This window comes from Hypanus sabinus, chromosome 2, assembly GCF_030144855.1.
Source record: "Hypanus sabinus isolate sHypSab1 chromosome 2, sHypSab1.hap1, whole genome shotgun sequence".
Taxonomy (NCBI): domain Eukaryota; kingdom Metazoa; phylum Chordata; class Chondrichthyes; order Myliobatiformes; family Dasyatidae; genus Hypanus; species Hypanus sabinus.
This window is the reverse complement of record NC_082707.1, coordinates 202947983-202970611: the sequence shown is the minus strand read 5'-3', so window position 1 is coordinate 202970611 and position 22629 is coordinate 202947983.

Here is a 22629-nt window from a genome sequence, read left to right as displayed (position 1 = left end):
AAGTCCAATTGATATGACTGGGGTTGAATTGGAGGACAGTACAAACTTTAATATAAAATTATTTTTTCTAACATTAATATTAAATTACATTACAATAAATGAAAGATAACTAGTGAAATACAATTTAATTTCTACATTAAAATCTCATTTGCTGCTATTTAGATACCACGAAGTTAATGGCGTCACTTTCAAATCCAGAGAGGAAACATTGACTCAGGCTCAGTAACTGGACTTAAAAACCTTCCTTGCTAACAATGGTGGAACAGTAGCTCTGCCCACAATAGTAAGTAGAGAGCGATTACTCTATTCACAAAGCTTCGAGCAAGATTCTTATTCAGGGTACAAAGAGAGAAAGCTTTGCCTTTGAAACATGTTAACAATGACTTAGACAGGAGAACTGCAGAAGCATTTCCAGGACATTTTCAATCACAGTTCACCCAGCTGTTTGCCTAAAATATGCAGAGGTCTCCAGCTGAATATTTTAGATCAGGAAAGGTGGTAAGTTTAGTAAATGGAATACCCACCTACAGGAAATATGCCATCAGGCTTCAGAACAGACAATGCATCCATATACACCACCACACTGTCTTTCCATGACTTATTTAATTTTATTTTATGTACTTATTGTATTTTATAGCTTTTCTTATTATCTATTGCATTGTACTGTTGGCACAAAACAACAAATTTCACGACACATGCCAGTAATCTTAAACCTGATTTTGATTTTGATTCTGAAGTGTATGCAACAGAACATGGTGATTGTCCCTCAGTGACAGGAAAGCTATGTGGGACCTTCTTCATCAAAATGATAATATATCTGATCCACAAGTTCAAGTCCAATTTTATTGTCATCAGTATGCATACCCAGGTTATAAATACCGTGAAAAGTATCGGGTACCACAGTAGACTATGGACTGAGTTTTGGAAGATCAAATGTCAAAGTAAAATTGCTGCCTAATTCTTCCCATACACTATGAGATGAAAAGTAAAAAAAAAGCCAGTTAACTATTCCAAATGATCATAAACCAGTTACTTTCCCCAAGCACGAGGAAATCTGCAGATGCGGGAAATTCAAGTAACACACACAAAATACTGGTGGAACGCAGCAGTCCAGGCAGCATCAGGGCTAACTGAAAGAAAAGATAGTAAAAGGTATCTGATACTACCTTTTCTTTCAGTTAGTTCTGACGAAGGGTCTCGGCCCGAACTGTCGACTGTGCTTCTTCCTATAGATGCTGCCTGGCGTGCTGTGTTCCACCAGCATTTTCTGTGTGTTACTTTCCCCAAGCAGTAAGTTTAATCAACACCTCCTCCCACTAACCCACCCCACCACACACATCCCTCCCATCATCACCAGTACTTTATCATTTCATGTCAGTCACCTTATGTACTTTGCCTAGTATCACTATATGTACACTCAACCAGTCTCTGTATATGAACTATCTTATGTATTTATATTTATTGTGTTTTTTCATTATTGGTTCCTTATCATATTGTGTTTATTTCTATGCTGCTTCAGATCCAGAGTAACAATGATTTTGTTCTCCTTTACACTTGTGTACTGTAATGGGCGGTGGGGTGGAGATACATCTCTACTAAAGGAGGTGTAAGGTGCTCCTTCCCTCTGCTACCCTGCAAGTCACCCTTGGGCAAGGTGTAGCACCCTGCTTAGCCCCTCGAACAGGGTCACGTAAAGCCATGGGAGCAGATGTGGGTTTTTGCATTGAAGTTATGTGTTTATAAATATCGTGTTCTTCATTATAATTGTGTTCTTTATCCTATTTGTACTTTTTTTCAATTTATTTGTTGAGAGACAGCGCAGAATAAACTCTTATAGTTCTTCAAGCCATGGCGCTCAGCAATCCTCAGATTTAGGTAATTTCTCAGGTTCGGCTCAGCTTTGTGGGCCAAAGGGCCTGTAAGTTTTCTATGTTTCTATACTTCTATGTTTAATCTTAGCCTAATCACAGGATAATTTACAAGGACCAATTGTGATGACCAACCAATAAATCTTTCAACTGTGATAAAACCTGGAAGAATCCCCCACGGTCATGGAGAGTAGGTATAAACTCTTTACAGGCAGCTGTGGGAATTGAACCCAGACCACAGGTATGTAAGGCATTGTGCTAACCATACACTACCGTGCCATTGTATTGCATCAGATCCAGAGTAACAATTATTTTGTTTCCTTTACACATGAGCGCTAGAAATTAAATTAAATAATATTGAATTTTGAATCCTGCTTTTGAATCTGAAATTCTGGGAAGCTGTTTTTTAATCTATTACCAGGTGAAAGCTGTAATATTTTTCCTGAAACTAGGTGGTTGAATAGTTGTCAAATCTCTTTGATTCCAGTCTTTCAGAAGTCAGTTCTTTTATCACTGCTTGGAGTTGTGGTTAAAAGCTGGCCACTTGACTACATAGTGTTTGTCAAGTGTTATCAGTACCTGCAGGGACCACAGAAGCCCACAGGACACCACAGAACAATCTTAATACAATTTTGCAACTGAGAGGTTAGACTCAGTTTGAGAAATGCTTTCCTCCAGGGAGCACAGGGAGATGTCATTAATAACCAATGAACAAAACAATGAAAAAGACCTCAGTTTGAAGAGAGAGAGGGTGGGGAAGAGCAGCAAATAATAAAAATGAGCAGAGGTTTGAAAATGGATTCATGCCATTGAAACAATGCTGCTCTGCCATTCTGAAAGTGAGAAAACAAGACCGTTTGTTACAAATGGTCTTGCTTTCTCGCTTTCAGAATATAATCTTCAGATAAGACACAAATATGTTGTGAGGGGTTAATGAAAAGATGGAGTCTCATGAACAGCTGATGTTAATCCACAAATTTCAAACTACAAGATTCAAGATTGTTTAATGTAAATTCCTGTGCACAGGTGTACACATGGAGAATGAAGCAATTGTAATTTTTGATCTGATGCAGCACAAAACAAAATCACACAATGTGATAAAGAATACAATAATAAAAAACGCAATAAAACACTATTTTGCACTCTTTTTCCATGACTTATTTAATATAATTTTACATATTTCTTATGTTAATTTATAGACTTTTATTATTATGTATTGCATTGTACTGCTCCCATAAAACAACAAATTCCACAAGGTGACATATACCAATGATATTAGACATGACTTTGATTCTAATTCTGAAATGTATACGCCAGGACATACTGTTGGCTTATTACTCTATAAACAGGCAGACTTATGACCAACCAGGAACAAGATACAACCAGTTACGCAAATCCAATTCCTACTCAACTCTCAGACTCTATCTGCGTAAAGCCTGAAGAGATTAGTCAAGGTCTACGTGAATGATGGAATGGACAAGTAGGGCTGAATGGCCTGTTTTACATCAATTGGACCATTTTTACACATGGCTTGATTTCAGAATTACATTAGATGAGAACGGGGAAAAAAAATCTTTACTCCAGCCAGGCAGAGCATGTATAGAACACAGGGATTCCAGAGATATCCCAGACACATCTTCAAGGAGCGATGCCTCAAAAAGGTGGCATTCATCATTAAAGACTGCCATCACCAGCTCATCAAATCACAAGCAAGAGAAAATCTGCAGATGCTGGAAATCTGAGCAACATGCGCAAAATGCTGGAGGAACTCAACAGGCCAGGCAGCATCTATGGAATAAAGTACAGTTAACAATTCAGGCCAAAATCTTTCGGCAGTACTTTTTTGCTGAGTTCCTCCAGTATCTTGTGTTTTGCTCACATCACCAGGTAACAGACATGTCTTGTTCTCTTTGGGAAGGAGGTACAGAAGCCTGAAGGCACACACACAGTGATTCAGGAACAGCTTCTTCCCTCTGCCATCTGATCTCTGAATGGGCATTACTTAATTAATTTAACTATTTATTATATATAAAATAGAATTACAGAAGATGAGACCATGGAGATTTTTTTTTCTCCAGTCGGGCAGAATACGTGTAGAGAGCAAGTATTCCAGTGATGAATGAAAAGGTGAATGAAAGAAAAATAAAGATTTTCATAAAATTAAATCCATGCTTGAAATGAATCATCATCATCATTATGTGCCATGTCATATGATGTGAGCAAAGATCGTCTTCCATCTGTCTTCAATCTAAAAAGCTCTAGTAAGCTTTTCAAATCTTTTGGCTGCCCATCCCTTGAAGTAACTCATAAATGTTGTGCACTGTCAACCGTTACTATTATTCGATCATTTTTTCCCGTCACTGCAAGATATTTGAGTTTCTCTTTCCTTAATACATGTTTCAGAAATTCCTGCTGCTATTCCCTGATTGATGATATCAGCTCTCTTCTTATTCCGGCTATTCGCAACACCCTCATTTGTTACTCGGTCTTTCCTTGATATTTTCATCATTCTTCTCAAAAACCACATTTCTGCAGTTCGTGTCTTCCCTCCTTTTGCTCTGACATTGTCCAACATTCGCTTCGATGTGTTAGTGTGGAATGGGCGAAGTACTGCAACACTCTGAATTTTGTACCCATGGAAATTATGGTATTCTTTGAATAAATGAATAAACTGCCATTTTGGATAGAAAAAAATCCAATATAATTCAAAGTAAATTCATTAACAAAATACATATATGTAATCGTGTATAACCCTAAAATTAATTTTCTTGTGCACATTCACAGTAAATACAAACAAACACAAGAGAATCAATGAATGACTGCACGCAACAAGATGTAAAAACAACCAATGTAGGAAAGGCAACAAACTGAGCAAATACCAAAAGAGAAAAATATAATAATAAATAAAGAATGAATACATGTCAGCACCATGAAATGAAAAGTCCTTGAAAGTGAGGCCATAGGTTGTGGGAACAGTCCTGTGATGAGCAAAGTCAATGATGGGGCAACCGAAGTTGAGTGAAGCCCATACAAGAGCAGGAGAACATGCAAAGTCATGATTGGAAGTGTGAAGCAGTAGTACTAACTGCTGTACTCTTGTGTTATTTTTCTTGAATTTCAACACAAAGATAAGAGATTCTGCAGTTGCTGTAATACACTCAGCACTGGATGAATACAGCAGATTAGGCAGCATCTACAGAAAGGAATAAAGAGCTTTGGGCAGAGACCTGATGAAGGATCTTGGCCCACATTATGTTTGCGGTACTGGGAAGCTGGGGTCATGAATAACACACAGACGAGACGGAGAAGTGAGCAACAAATGTGCAACTGTTTATTTTGCTTGTAAGTCATTTATCCAGAATGCCCTCTCATATTATGTGTAGCACGTAACACACAGCAAAGGTTGACAACAACCCCTAAGGGGCAAAATGCACATAAATACACAACAGATTGAATACACAATAGATGTTGCCCAGCCTCTTGGCCTGCGAAGTCACTCCAGCATCTTTGTGCATCTGTGTGATATGGGAACACGTTTTGAGTCTGTGAACGATTGGATAAATGGAGGTTTATCTGTTACTGGATAGTCATCAGATGTACATTGATTAGTCTGATGCAAAATTGCTGATGACACAAAGCTGGGTGGCAGTGTGAAATGTCAGGAGGATGTTATGAGAATGCAGGTTGACTTGGACAGGTTGGGTGAGTGGGCAAATGTATGGCAGATGCAGTTTAATGTGTATAAGTGTGAGGTTATCCACTTTGGTGGCAAGAACAGGAAGGCAGATTACTATCTAAGTGGAGTCAAGTTAGGAAAAGGGGAAGCACAACGAGATCTAGGTGTTCTTGTACATCAGTCAATGAAGCAAGCATGCAGGTACAGCAGGCAGTGAAGAAAGCTAATGGCATGCTGGCCTTTATAACAAGAGGAATTGAGTATAGGAGTAAAGAGGTCCTTCTGCAGCTGTACAGGGCCCTGGTGTGACCCCACCTGGAGCATTGTGTGCAGTTTTGATCTCCAAATTTGAGGAAGGACATTTTTGCTATTGAGGGAGTGCAGCGTAGGTTCACAAGGTTAATTCCCAGAATGGCGGGACTGTCATATGTTGAAAGATTGGAGCAACTGGGCCTGTATACACTGTAATTTAGAAGGATGAGAGGGGATCTGATTGAGACATATAAGATTATTAAGGGTTTGGACATGCTGGAGGCAGGAAGCATGTTCCCACTGATTGGTGAGTCCAGAACTAGAGGCCACAGTTTAAGAATAAGGGATAGGCCATTTAGAACTGAGATGCGGAAAAGCTTTTTCACGCAGAGAGTGGTGGATATGTGGAATGCTCTGCCCCAGAAGGCAGTGGAGGCCAAGTCTCTGGATACATTCAAGAGAGAGTTAGATAGAGCTCTTATAGATAGCGGGGTCAAGGGATATGGGGAGAGGGCAGGAATGGCGTACTGATTGTTTATGATCAGCCATGATCACAGTGAATGGCGGTGCTGGCTAGAAGGGCTGAATGGCCTACTCCTGCACCTATTGTCTATTGTCTATTGTCTAAAACAAGAATCTGAATCAGGTTTAATATCATTGGCATTTTGCAGTGTATGGTTGACAGCCTGCTGCAGCGTTCCTTGTGGCCAGCGTTCTTACTTTAAAATGGTCTTGTGGGATGTTCATGACTATTTATTGTTACATTTTAGCTTGGGTTATACTGTTGTTCACAGGTGCATTTGTGGGTCACTCAGACCGTAACTGGCATGTGTAATAATCACCTTCCCTGTCTGTATGTGACTGAGTGTGTCCTCTCCCTGTGTATTCGTGCCCGATATTTTGTGCTTGTAAGACTAGCAGCTGAGACAAATAAGCTTCTCTCGCCTGTCATTATGGACTGAATGCTCGCCACATTGATGTTGGGAGTGGGATTAGAAATTGACGGTCAGATTGAAGAGATACAATATTAGATGGACTGTCTTAAGACCCAGGGAATAAGTCAAAGCACCTAGCAGTATGTATCCCCCGCATTCCCGGGCTGGGCTCCCAAAGATGGGGTGGAGGACCTGGGAACTGAGCATCGGGCCTTCTAGGGAACCATGACAGGGCAACTGTACCCAGGCTCCTAAACCCAAGGGACATGGCAGAGCGAGGGGAAGACCAACAAGCCTCAGCAATTCACACTACAAGGTCCCCAGATACAATGATGCCAGCCGCCTGGAGCCTTATGTGGCGCAAGTCAAACGCTGCAAGGATGGAGCCCCGCTGAGATGCTGGTGCCCTTTGGCCTGGCGTTGGACGGGGATGCCCTGCCAGCCCTCCTCGACCTTACGCCAGTGCAGGGTGCAGGAATGGCATTTTGGGCAGAGGCCATTGGAGCAATGAGGGAATAAATGGGCAGCAGACAGCGCTGTATAGGGGAAAGCCTGGGTGCATTTGCGGCAGATCTCCACCACTGTGCACTGCTGTGACACTTGCACATCCTAGAAGGGGCCGTGCTGCTAATCTAGGGTGCCAATGCAACAGTACCTTGTAGGGGTCCAAGTATGAGTCTACAGCCCCACCCAGAAGAAGAGACAATTCCCCAAGCTCGCAACCCATTGGAAGGGGTCAGGAGAGATGCTCGACTGCCTCTCTGATGTGATCTGCTGGGTGTGGTTGCACGAGCAGCAGAAGGCAGTTGTGCTGCACTGGGACCGGCTGGCCCTGCATCGGCCCTGGGCCACCACTGACCCAGCAAGACCGAGAGCAGGAAGAGACACTCCTGGTGCCCTGCCTTTTGCCTCACCAAACAGTGCCTCCCACAGGGGTAGGGGTGGAAACAACAGGATACCCACAATCCCACAGGCAGCAATGTTGACCACCACCAGGCCTTTTACACTTTGTTGTGGACTCTGAGGTTACTGTCTGCTCAGCTGGGGGCAGAGTAGCAGTTCGGGGATGCGCCTGGTTGACAGCACTTTTTATTGTTCTTGTTTTAAAACACTTTTGAGGGATTATAGTACAATGTTCAAGTTCATTTATTATTACATTTTAGCTTGGGTTATACAGTTATTCACATACGTGTTTACAGGTCCCCCAACTGTAACCAGGATGTGCAATAATCACCTTCCCCATCTGTATATGACTGATTGGATTCTCTCCCGGGACACAGCACTCAGTCCGGTTTTGAGTTTGGTGCCATAAAAATGTTGAGTTAAACGAGCTTCTCGCATTTGTCATCATGGACTGAATGTTCACCATAATGTTGTGAAATGCATTGTCTTTGTAGCAGCAGTGTAATGCAATACATAATAATAGAGAGAAAATGCATGTATTGTAGTAAGCATACATAAATAATCAAATTAAATCAGTAGGCAAAAATAAAAATGATAGTACTGAGGTAATGTTCATTGGTTCAAGATCCATTCAGAAATCAGATGGCAGAAGAAAAGTAGCTGTTCTTGAATCGCTGAGCGTGTACCTTCAGGCTCCTGCACCTCCTCCCTGATACTAGTAACGAGGAGACATCTCTAGGGTGATGGAGGCCTTTAATAATGGATGCCACTTTTTTGAGATACTATAAAGGCCAGTGCCCTTGACTGAGTTGACTATGTTTACACCTCTCTGCAGTTTACTTCAATCTGTTTCCATTTCCAGCCAAGTTATTTGAACATTCCCTTCACCATAAGATACAGAAGCAGAATTAGGCCAGTTAGCCCATTGAGTCTGCTCCATTATTTCGTCATGGCTGATCCTGTATCCCATTCAACCCCATGCACTTGCCTTCTCAACATATTCTTTGATGCCCTGACTGATTAGGAAACTTTCACCTTAAATATACCCTTGGACTTGACCTCAATTGCTGTCTGTGGCAGAGCATTCCACAGATTCCGTTACGCACTGGCTAAAAAAAAAAATTCCTCCTTACCTCTGTTTCAAAAGGTTACCCCTTAATTTTGAGGCTCTGCCCTTTAGTTCTCCACATCTGCCCTCTCCACATCCATCCTATCTAGTCGTTTTGGTAGGTTTCAATGAGATTCCCTCTGTATTCTTCTAAATTCCAGGGAGTACAGGCCCAAAGCTGCCAAACGCCTTCAATCCCAGAATCATCCTTATGAACTTCCTTGGACTCTCGCCAATAACAACACATTCTTTCTGAAATATGGGGCACAAAACTGTTGACAATACTCCAAGTGTGGCCTGACTTGTGTCTTCTAAAGGCTCAGCATTATCTCCTTATGTTTATATTCTATTTCCCTTGAAATAAATGGCAACATTGAATTTGTCTTCTTCACCACAGATTCAGCCTAAAAAAATAATCTTCTGGGAGTCCTGCATGAGGTCTCCCAAGTCCCTCTGCACCTCTGATGTTTGAACCTTCTCTTCATTTAGATTATAGTCTGCACTATTGTTCATTTTACCAAAACGCATTATCATACATTTCCCCAACACTCTGTTCCATCTACCATTTCTTTGCCCTTTCTTCCAATATGTCTGTCCTGCTACAATCTCATTGCTTCCTCAGCACTGTCTATCCCTCCACCTATGTTCATATCATCTGCAAACTTCGCCGCAAAGCCATCAATTCCATTATCCAAATCATTGCCAACCGATGTGAAAAGAAGTGGTCCCAATACTGACCCCTGAGGAACACATCGAGTCACTGGCACTTTCCTGTTGCAAAGATACTGTCCTTTAGTCTTCATTCACACCCATTGACTGAAGCTAAACTCTCACAAAACAATGACCACATTGGTGGTAGGAGGATCAGAATTAATTAACTTTTTACTTCCTTGGTGCCATAATAACCCAAATGAATATCTGCCACTGTGACTGAAGAATACAAAATAATTTTATCAAGGATTTTGCCTTACTGAAAATGACTGGCTTAACATAATCATCTCTGTTTTAGAGGAAGTGCTGGTACAACAAAAGGAGTGAAAATTCAGGAAGTAATTGACAAGGTTCTTTGGAAAATAAGACTACAGGGAATATATTTTAGGCACAAGTTATATGGGGGAAGAGAATCACAAAGATCACCTTAGGCCTGTCTTGTAACAAGTATTTCAATGTGAAAAAGGAAGAACTTAGCTACTTTGCATCATTTACGACCATCATGAGCCCTGCAGGGTTCCGGGGCTTGTAGTAGAGTGTTGGGCTTCTGGGTTTCTTGAGCACCTACATTTACTAACTGTTAGGACCATTAAGCCCTGGTGCTTTCGGCTTAATCTTGTCAAGTTAATTGTGACCAGCATGTGTTTCCTGGATTCTATCATTATTTAAAATGGACTTTCATTATGCTCTGTTAAGGAATCCTATTGTAGGTTTGTTAGAATAATTTGTCACATGGTGTTCCCTGATTATACTTCTATTGCTCCGTGATATACCTGTGCCTAACCTTTTGATTTTGTCTCTTCATGGGGAGTCTGCAGTTCCTCTACTCCTGGGTTGAGTCACTGCGACAGTCTACATTCTATCTGTACCTGGACCGAGGCGATGCCAGTGACTGCTACGACAGAGAGAGTCTGCTGTTCCTCTGCTCCTGGGTCTAGTCCTGAGAAAGTGCACTATGAGAGTAACCATGGGTTATCATGGAGTATGTTATAGCCAATAATTTAGAGATACAGTGCAGAACAGACCCTTCTAGCCCACTGAGCTGCACTGCCCAGCAAACCGTCACTTAATCAGAGGATAACCACTTAGCTTACTAACCCAGATATCCATGTGGTCACTGGGAGAATATGTAGATAGGATAGGAATTAAACCCTAAATTCTGACACCCTGAACCGTAATAGTGTCAAACTAACTGCTAGGCTGCAATGATGCCACAGAATCAAAGATATATCAAAGTTGTTCTGTCACTGCTGCTGTTTCCACATCTCACCAGCAACTTATATAAAGCATTAGCTGCAGAGAAATTTTCCTTAAAGGTGTATTTCCTCATCAAAGTATGTGGATGACCCTTTAGGATAGAGATGAGGAAGAATTTCTTTAGATAGAGGGTGATGATCAAACACCTAATAGCCCGGCAAGCAGCTAATAGTCAATACCTTATCCAACTGTTGGCATCATTGGCTCAATGGCCCTTCCTCTGTTCTGAATGAGAATTTCAACAGAGACTTTGAGCAGAAGTTGGACTTGGAGCTACTTCCTTTTGATTCAGTGCTACTTACAATCTAATGTTCCTACAACCAATCATCTCACTTTAAGGTCTCTCTATCCCATTCTCATGTTCTCATTATTTGAGATTAGATTAGATTAGATTCAACTTTATTGTCATTGTGCCGAGTGCAGATACAAAGCCAATGAAATGCATTTAGCATCTAACCAGAAATGCAAAGAATAGTGTTATTTACAAAATAACTGTGAATAAAAATTAAGTGCTACAGCACACAAATATAAAAGTACTGAGACAGTACAATATGGGTGCAATACTGCTTAGTGCTGTGATGTGAGGTTCAGCAGGGTCTCAGCCTCAGGGAAGAAGCTCTTCCTGTGCCCACTGGTGCGGGAGCGGAGGCTCCTGTAGCGCCTACCGGATGGGAGGAGAGTAAAAAATTCATGGTTAGGGTGAGATGCATTCTTGATAATGCTTTTCGCCCTACCCAGGCAGTGTTTATGGTAGATATTTTTAGATTTACTTAAATTTGCACAATTTGTTGTTTTCAGCATTCTGAATGATCTTTCATTGATCCTGTTATAGTTACTATTCTATAGATTTGCTGAGAATGCCCACAATAAAATGAATCTCAGAATTGTATTTGCACTTCGAGAATAAAATTTACTTTGAATTTTTGAGCATTGAATCTATTGAGTTCAGATCTGATAATTGGCAAAATACTCATTACAATTCAATAGTGTATGGTTAAAAGATGGTAGAGATAAAAAATATTAGCTTTATTTGTCACATGGGCATCAAAATACATAGTGAAATGCTTTGTTTGTGTCAATGACCAGTGCACTCCGAGCATATGCTGGGGATAGCCTGCAACTGTTGTCACACTTCTGACACCAACATAGCCTGCCCACAACTGGCCCTAACCTGTACGTCTTTGGAATGTGGGAGGCAGCTGGGTCACATGGAGGAAACCGATGTAGTCCCAGGGAGGCTATAAAGTCTCCTTACAAGCAGCAGTGGAAATTGAATGCAGATCGCAGGTGATATAAAGTGTTACACTAGTCATTATGTTACAGAGCCAGCCAGTATATCAGTATAGAAAACCATAAGACGTAGGAGCAGAATTAGGCCATTTGGCCCATTGAGTCTGCTCTACCATTCAATCATGGCTGATCCTTTTTCTCCCCCTCAGTTACAAGCCCACAAGTCATGGGAGTGAGGTTGTAACGTTGAGAATTTACAAACACTGGTGCGGTCTCACTTGGAGTATTGTGAGCAGTTTTGGGCCCCTTATCTAAGAAAGAAAGTGCTAACTTTTGAGAGGGTTCAAAGAAGGGTCACAAAAATGATTCCGGGATTGAAAGGCGTATCGTATGAGGAGCATTTGATAGCTCTGAGTCTCTACTTACTGAAATTCAGAAGACTAAGGTGGGGGGGGGGGGGGGGCGGAATCTCATTGAAACCTATCGAGTGTTGAAAGCTCTCAACAGAGTTGATGTGGAGAGAACCATTCCTGTGGTGGGGGAGTCCAAGACTGGAGGATGCAGATTCGGAGCAGAGGGATGTCCATTTAAAATGGAGATGAGGAATTTCTTTAGCCAGAGAGTGGTGAATCTGTGGAATTTGTTGCCGTAGGTGGCTGGAGAGGCCTGGTCATTGGATATATTTAAAGAGAAAGTTGATACATTCTCAATTAGGGTATGAATGGATATAGGGAGAAAGCAGGAGATTGAGGCTTAGAAGGAAATGGATCAGCCATGATGAATTGACTCGAGCGGACTCGATCATTATAAACCAGAAATGAATTTTTAGGCTTGATCAAAATCAGATTTATTTTCACTGACATAGATGACATAAAATTTCTTGTGTGGTAACAAAAATAAATAAACAGTGCAATAAACATAGAAACATAGAAGCATAGAAAACCTACAGCACAATACAGACCCTTTGGCTCACAATGCTGCACCAAACATGTTCTTACCTTAGAAACTACCTAGGGTTACCCACAGCCCTCTATTTTTCTGAGTTCCACGTATCTGTCCAGAAGTCTCTTAAAAATCCCGACTGTATCTGCCTCCACCAAAGTTAACGGCACCCCATTCCACACATTCACCACTCTGCATAAAAAACTTACCCCTGACATCTCCCCTGTACCTTCTTCCAAGCACCTTAAAACTGTGCCCTCTCGTGCTAGTCATTTCAGCCCTGGGAAAAAGTCTTTGACTCTCCACGTGATCAATGCCTCTCATCATCTTAAACACCTCTATCAGGTCACCTCTCATCCTCTGTCACTCCAAGGAAAAAAGGCCAAGTGTATTTAACCTATTCTCATAAGGCACGCTCCTCGACCCAAGCAATGCCCTTGTAAATCTCCTCTGCACCATTTCTCTGGTTTCCACATCCTTCCTGTAGTGAGGCGAACAGAACTGAGCACAGTACTCCAAGTGGAGTCTGACCAGGGTCCTATATAGCTGCAACATTTACCTCTTGGCTCCTAAATTCAATCCCACGATTGATGAAGGCCAATGCACTGTATGCCTTCTTAACCACACAGTTAACCTGCACAGCAGCTTTGAGTTTCCTATGGACTCAGACCCCAAGATCTGCTGATCCTCCACACTGCCAAGAGTCTTAAAAAAGAAATAATGAGTTTGTTCATGGTTCATGCATTCATGCATTCAGAAATCTGATAGAGGAGGGAAAGAAGTTGATCCTGAATCACTGAATGTGGATCTTCAGGCTCCTGTAACCTCCGCCCTGATGGTATAAATCAGAAGAAAGCCTATCCTGAATGATGAGGGTCCTTCGTGGGAATGCCACTATTTTGAGATATCAACTCTTGATAATGTCCTTAATAGTCCATGATGAAGTTGGATGAATCTATAATTCTCTGCAATCTCTTGCAATCATGTATATTGGAGGGTCCATGCCAGTCTGTTTTAATGAAATTTACTTCCTTACTTAAGCCCGCCAACCCTACTGGAAGATAGACTTCTCATCCGAGCCCTCTGTCCTGAGCAAGTCTTTCAAGTTGTCCCTAGGTGTAGCCACCTTTGAAGGTCCTTCTTCTCCCAGGGATGAGATCTTTGGAGCTTTTGTTGGTATTTCTGTAGCTCTGGGATTGTACAGGATGCCCCATGCCCAACCCACCACCTCTTGCTGCCAAGCTTGGGACTATCAATGGTGGAATTTTAATAATATTTGTTTACTGGATAAATATTGGAAACAACCCCACATTGAGCATTAGCAAACTATATCCTGAAGGAATGAACAAGGCCAATAATTAAAATTTCATTTAAAGTGAAGTACCTTTGATAATGTCCTTACTAGTACACAGCAAAATTGAAATCACACCACAAGACATTGCAACTGTAGAAAAAAAGCATCTATTTATGATATATTAGATTGTAATATCAGTAGGGACTTTGTAAAAATCCAGCTTTGTTGTCATGTTGTCAACCAGCTACTCGTTCCAATAGGAATTCCCAAGCTTATGGTGTAAACTTTAATTAAACTGGCATTACCCAGCAGTTTAATGATTCAAAGGCACTAGTTATAATTTAGTTAGATGCAAGTTTCTTTGCAAGGAAATGGCAGACCACAGGAATGAAATGCATTGCTCTACACATTTTTGCAAAGATTTTTACATCTGGGCCTTCTACTTAAAAATCAAAATAAATGACTTCTTCTCACTGCTGCCATCACAAAGGAGGTACAGGACCCTCAGTACCCACACAGCCAGGTTCAGGAACAGTGATGGCACCAGCAGTTTTTGGAGCCCAGGGTGACTCTCTCCAGTTCATCCACAAAACAGCTTATTGTTATTCTTTTATGTCTTTCCTTTCATTTCAAGGAGACCGTTGGAGCGTGTTTGAATGGCGGTCCTTCACAAGCACTGGGTCTACGGACCACCTTTGTGTGTGGCCTGGTGTTTCGTTATCTCCTGGAATGGCCTGGAAGGCATGCACCTTCAGGGAGTGACTCCGTAGATAACCAGCTGCTCAGCAATTTTACAAAATGAAGCATTGTGGGAGACTGAAACATTGGGGTAGCAGGTGGTGTGTGTCCCTCTTTGATAATGAGAGCCTGTCAGTCCTCAATGGTGGGGGTGTTGAAGTAGTGACATGAGATTGTAACATTGGAATAGGTGCCACTAGTCTTTGCAGTCATTGTCGCAAGGTGATCTCTCTCTCCGTCATTGGTGAGAGAGTCTGTCTGAGATACTGAAGCACTCGTTTATAGACTATAGCTTTGGATGGACTCTAGATCAAGATCTCTTCGGGGGGGCATTTGCTATTGATTGTATGGCGGGGGGAATGTAGGGTTGGTGTTTCTGTCAGGGTCGAGTGGGGGAGGGAAGTGGGAGGGTTGTTGTTGTTTGTGTGTGGGAAGGGGAGAGGGTGCTTTGGGGTTTTAATGTTTCTGTCATTCATTCTTTGGGGGTTCTTGTTTTGTGGATGTCTGTAAAGAGTAAAATTTCAGGTTATACACTATATACATTCTCTGATATTAAACTGAGTCACTTGAGTTATTACAATCAACCATCAGATGCTTGAATCAGAGGGGATAACTTCACTCATCCCAGCAGTGAACTGTTTACCACAACATATGGACTCACTTTTAAGCACTCTACCACTTACGCTATTGATATGTATGCATGCGTGTATGTATGTATTTATTTCTGTTTTTGTTCCTTTTTGCTCAATTTGTTGTCTTTTGCACATTGGCAGAAATAAACATAAACAAAATATATAATAGAATCAGTACAAAGCTGCACACAATAAAGATTGGCAGATTCTATTATATATTTTGTTTCTGTTTGTTTCTGTTATGTATTTAATATTTCAGCAATATTTGAGTAATATAGTAAATATATTGTTTAATTGTTGTTGTTCCTCCCCACACCATATTGGCACATCGGGCAGTAACCTTACTGTTTCTTTAGTGTTTCTCCATTTTATGAGGCTGAGTTACTAGGTTGATGCTCAATCTAGCATGAGTAGAACTCGTGCAAGGAGCAGACTGGATTCAAACCCATACCTCTCACTCCAAAGTCTAATACAGATGCCACTACACTACTGGCACAGACATATTGTTTTATTAGGGATTCATTTTGATTACATAATACATGGTGGGTTATTTGTAAAAGTATGTAAATGGCATACGTCATTATGCCACCATGTCGTACATGTGTGGCTCGCTTAAAGTAAAAACAAAACTAAGACCTGTTTTCCTGGGCTTCAGTCTTTTTCTTGTAATTAGTTTTATGTTACAAAACACAATAGTAATGGTGAGAATATCTTAAAAAAAACTGAGGTAATTGCCTACCTGTTTAAACTCAGCAAGATGTTTGAGTTAAAAAAAAGTTACACAGCACATGCTTTAACATCAAGTTAAAAAAAGGCAGAAAACAGACTAACTTCATTGATTCATAAACAGAGCGTATGGGTGATAAAAGAGCAGAATCTAGTAATTCTGACTACTTTGGGAAGATAGATGTGTTTGATTGCACAAGAGATAACTGGAATATGTACACTGAGCAAATTGAGCAGTGTTTTGAAGAAAACGGAATAGCCAATGAGAAACAAGAACTAGTTTTGCTGAGTGCACTGGGCCGAAAAGTATAGTTTGCTGAGAAGGTTAACTATTCCAACTATTCCAACCAAATCAGTTTAGATAAGCTTTGCTGATATCATGAAAGTAATGCAGGAACATTTAAAATGAAAACTATTGTTGATTGCATAATGGTTTAAGTTTCATAATTGGAATCAAAAGGATGGGAAGTTCATTTCAGCATATGTGGCTGAATTGAAGAAGATGTCTGAACATTGTCAGTTTGGTAATGGGATTAATGATACACTAAGAGATTGTTAGTTTATGGAATCTTACTAGAAATTATTTAAAAATGGTTCCTAATTGAACCACAACTTAATTGAATTAGCTGAATAAATGGAAACTGCAGACAGAGGTCCAATTGAAAGTGAGGATTAGGTATTTTGCCAAGAAAAATCATGGTATTATCCATGTCACACCACACAGTACATTATGATGATGAATATATATATATATGTCCTATTGCAATTTATAGTGATTTTATTAAGTATTGCCATGTACAGCTGCTGTAAAACAACACATTTCATGACTTGTACCAGTAATATAAAACTTGATTCTGATTCTGATTCTGAGAATCAAATATGATCAGTGAATATTAGATACTTGGTGACCATCATGAACTCAGTGAGCTGAAGGGATGTTTCTGTGTTTTATATCTCTACAAAAACAAATGATAAAATCCCATAGCTGGTAGGACACCTGATTGACTTTACTCCTTGTGGTGAATATTGCTCTGGTTTATCTCTTCAAATGAAAATACAAATTGGAATTGAATTGCAAAACCTCTCATGCAATGATTCTCAAAGATGACTACAGGCTGATACATTTCTGATCAAAATATTCTCTTCTCCAGCAGAGGAGGAAGTGAGAAGTTCATTCCAGCGGAGATATTTCAGGTAATATGTATGAAACTCCAGCTGCTGATTGTGTCTGGGGCTGAATTTGATTGGAGCTGAGAACTGGCACTGGGCTTGCCATCAGTCCATCTTGTCAGTGCACGGCAACCAGGCTAAAATCATGGCTCACACTAACTGAAATAAAAGCTTTATTTACTGGTCAGCTGCTTCAAGATGAAGCCAATGTCATGAGAGGCAATGTCCACTTTAATGCTCCACAATAGTTGAAATTGCAACATTGGAGAGAACAGACTTCATTTCTTGATGATATTTATGGAAACAAAGGTTATACAGAGAGAGAGAGAGAGATGTTGAGTACCTATTGGTGGATTATGAACCCGATGACATAGATGGAAGAGATGTTGCCTCACAGTGGCAAGAGACCTGGGTTCAGTGCTGTCTTTGATCCTGTTTGAGCATAAAACCACAAGACTATAAGACATCGGAGCAGAATTAGGGCATTTGTCCCATCGAGTCTGCTCCGCCATTTCATCAGGGTTGGTTTATTATTCCTCTCAACCCCATTCTCCAGCCTTCTTCCCATGACCTTTGGCACCCTGATTAATCAAGAACCTATCAACCTCCACTTTAAATATAGCCAATGACTTGGTCTCCACAGCCACCTGTGGCAATGACTTCCACAGATTCGCCATCTTTTGACTAAAGAAATTCCTCCTCTTCTCTGTTCTAAATGGATATCTCTCTATTCTGAATTTGTGCCCTCTAGTCCTAGATTTTCACCATAGGAAACATCCTTCCCACATCCACTGTATCTATACCTTTCAATATTCAATAGGTTTCAATGAGATCCCACTTAGTTCTTCTGAACTCCAGTGAGTGCAGGGTAAGAGCCATCTAATGTTTCCCCATCATTAATCCTTTCATTCCCAGAATGATTCTTTTGGGCATCCTTAAGAGCCTCTCCAGTACTAGCATATCCTTCCTCAGTTAAGGGGCACGAAACTGCTCACAATTTCAAACAGAATAGGAAAGTCTAAGAACTGCTAAGAAGAAGAATTTATGTGTTTGTATTTATTGTGTTCTTTTTCTTTTTGTGAATTTTTTGTGATGCATTGAATCTGCAGTAGCAAATATGTTGTTCTCCTTTATACTTGTGTACTGGAAATGATGTTAAACAATCTTAAATCTTGAATCTCGAAGAAGTAGACCTTCAGGTCCCCTGAGACATCTCTGTCATTCAGCAAATTCATGGCTATTTTAGACCTTGTCCATTGTGTCTCTGATCCCAATATCTCGTAGCCCATGGTTATTCTTGCTTTTGCATCCAAAGTTCAATGGAAGTCAACAGAATTACTTCTTCTAAATAAATCACATAATATTTTATAAAACAAAACTTATAGCTTTACATGGTCAATTAAAGCAATTCCTGGAAATCTTAAATAGCAGATAGAAAATGCTGGATGAAATGAGCAGGTCAGGCAGCACCCATCGAAGGGAATAAACAATTGATATTTCCAGCTGAGACACTTCATCAGGACATATCCCAATTATATTGGGGCATGGCAGCCTTTGCAATTGCTACAGAAATTGAACTACCTTCGCTGGATTTTTTCTGTAACTTGCTCTATATTCTGCATCAACACACACAAAATATCAACTGTTTACTCTTTCCCTGGCCTGCTGAGTTCCTCCAGCATTTTGTGAGTGTTGCTCTGGATTTCCAGCGTCTGTAAATTTTCTCATGTTTTTCCATTTTCTGCCTTCTGTTTTTGTTTGCCTTTTTTACTCTTTAAACATGCCAATGTACAAAGTGAGTTGTCTGGGTGGCATGCAGACAAAAGCTTTTCACCGTATCGCCATGCACGTGACAATATTAAACCAAAATGTTAGTCTCCTCAGCAGTTTTTTTGTGGTTATGATCGACCACTTGAAATGAATACAAATACAATTTCAGACGGCTTGTATCTTGTAGGAATTTGGAGAAACAAGAAATAAACTTTTATTGAATACAATGTGTTTATTTACATAACAGTCCTGATGCTGTGCAACAATTCAGCTAAGCTAAAAATGTTTTGTTGATTATTTTCATTTGCACTCAGTATCTGAGGCTTCCAGCTTAAGTGTCCAACAATAATCATCAGCCAGCACTGATGAATTCCAGTTGCTCTGATACTATTTCTCCATGACTGCAAAGTCCTGGTGAAACTTTACATCATGCTTGTCACTGACAGCAGAAAATGCAAATCTTTTGTGACATGTTGCACTTCATGTTTTTGTATGCTTGAGGCATGTGGTCAACCAGCTGCATGTAGTTTCTTGCTCTGTAGTTGCCAAGAATTTTTTCAACAACAGACTTGAATGCCTTCCATGAGATTTTCTCTGGTTCCACTAGAAGTTCTTCAACTTGCCTGTCATTGATGACCTGTTTGATTTGTGGACCAACAAAAGTGCCTTCCTTAATCTTGGCATTGGTTATTCTGACTTGAGATATGAATTAAAATAACAAAACTAGGCAATTTCAATTAAAAAGAAGTATGTGATAAGGAAATTTCATGATGACTTTCTTATCAGCAGCCCAAGGTCCATAAGATACACACAAAAGTATCCAGGAAGCAAAATCTTTGTTGTCCAGTGTTAGAAATTTGTACAAAGGCTTATGAAGAAAAGAAGCACTTACCAAGTTCATGCAGATTTGAAAAAAATAAGCCCTTGTTCAGTAATTGTCTTTCATATTGAGTACAATAGATTTGTAGTAGTTCCTTAAAAATAAACCTAAACCACTGAGACGCTGAGTGTGGGAGTTAACACTGAGATGCACTTCCAATTAACTGAGCACCAAGCCCAAAGAAGTACATTCAAGCCTTTATTATGAAACCAGTAAAGCTGAGCAATCTAAGAGCAATATTAGAAGTAAGTTTAATAACAAAATAAGAATGACTGAGCTGTCATCAAGAAAATATCATTCCCCAATTGCCTCTAACTCTCAATTAAACTGAACTAAGTGTGAGTACAAAACTATTCTGATTTCATTCCATCATGCCCCAACCCACATGACACATTACTCATAATAAATGCACAACACAAAATGCAGACAGACAGAAAACTAGGCTGGGGTTAAATCAGGGTTGCTGGCTGGCGTGGCTTGAAGGGTGGGAACGGCCAATTCCATGCTGTATTTCAATAAATAAAATATAGATACATGGCCCCCTATAATATTATTCTGAATTAAAATGACGGTATATGTTAAAGTGACATTTTTCAAATGATAAATTGGAAAGAAACAGAAGTTGTGACTGGTGTTTGCTTGCATATTTAAAATGATGATCTTTGTTCCCCTATGTACCTTTTGCTAATGTCGTGGAAATGGCTTGGATTAGAGTTGGCAGAATCTCCAAAGTGTGTAGATTAATAAATGAAAGACAAGAAACAAGATTGTGAGGAAAGTCCTACTCTTATATACTATCTCACAGCACAGAATGGGAAATACACAGTGAAGACACTTTGGAGTGTAATCTCCACTGCTAGTGCAATGTCAGAGATGGGGTGGAGGGCACAATGCGAGCATATAGAAGTGGGGTGTAGAGGCTTTTCTGGCTGCTCACTATGCAGAACTTACTCTCTCTTTGGCAATGAAAAGAGCCACCAGGACCTTCACAGGGGCTGCTGAATGAGCCTCCAGATGGCTATGGATCAAGAAGTGTGACCTGTAGACCACTGTTGCTGGGACTCAAGCCAGGGTCTGATGAACCTTGGCTGGGTTGCTTGAGTGAGAAGGTTTGATGTTAAAAGACCTGAAACACCTGATAACCCCAGGATACATCACAGATGATGCAAACCAGTGCACCCTAGGATATATCTCAGCATTGTAATGCAAGAAATGAGGTGATTAATACCAGTGAAATAACTGGCCAAATAAACATTCATTTCTTGGATTCATTGTTAAGAGGCTGAAAAATAGCAGTTCAACTAGTTCGCCACAAAGTCAAAAAGCGCAACTGAACTGAGCTGCACAGAAATGGGCCTTTGGCTTACTATGACCAACACCCATCTGTACTCATCCCATTACAGCACTTGCCTTCTCTGTCTTAGTGATTAAAGGACCGGAGGGCACAACCTTGGAATAGGAGGACGTCCATTTAGAACATAGATGAGGAGGAATTTCTTAAGCCTGAGGTGCTGAATCTATGGAATTCATTGCCACAGGAAGTGTGGAGTCCAAGTCATTGAGTGTATTTAACGCAAAGGTTGGTAAGTTTTTGATTAGTCAGGATGTGAACATTTACAAGGAGAAGGCAGGGGAATTGGGTTGAGAATGAAATGGATCAGTCATGACCCAATGGTGGAGTAGACTCAATGGACTGAATGGCCTAATTCTCCTCCTAAGTCTTATGGTCTTAAATGCTTGTCCAGACTGAGATACTGCGTCCTTACAGCTGTCACTCAGATTGTGGTGCCAGTGTGGAACTAGCTGCCTGTAGATGCTGGTTCATTGTTAATGTTTAAGAGAAGTTTGGATAGGTGCATGGATAAGAGAGGTAGGGAGGGCTATATTCCACGTGCAGATAGCTGGAACTAGACAGAAAACCAGGCCAGCATAGACCAAATGGGCCAAAGGGCCTGTTTCCATGCGGCAATGAGTGGAAATCAAAGGAAACCTGTGAGACTGTGAAAAATGGTGCAAAATAAAAGACTGCTGTTTGGCAGACACAGGCTTGCAGCATTCAAAGGCTTGTCAAAGGAGGTGGAGTGGAGGATCATTTGAGATGAATAATGTTGTTTCTGAGCAATGGTGCTGGAATGCAAAGCCACTGACCTTGCATACTAACTGGTTACGTCACAGCCTGGTATGGAAACACCAAAGCCCTTGAATAAAACAGTCAACAAAAATAGTGGATGCAGCCCAGTCGTTTACAGGTAAAGCCTTCCCCACCATTGAGCACATTCACTGTCACAGAGAAGCAACAACCATCACCAAGGACCTCCGCCATCCAGGCCAAGCTATTCACACAACGCATGGACTAATTTCCAAACACCCTTCACCTCATGTTCTTCATATTTATTAATTATTTTGGCTGTTTTTTTTTTCTTTTGAATTTGTAGTTTGTTGCCTTTTGCACATTGGTTGTATTATCTGTCATGTTTTTGCACATTTTCCATTGATTCTGTTGTGTCTTTGTGTTTATTGAGTATGCCTGCAAGAAA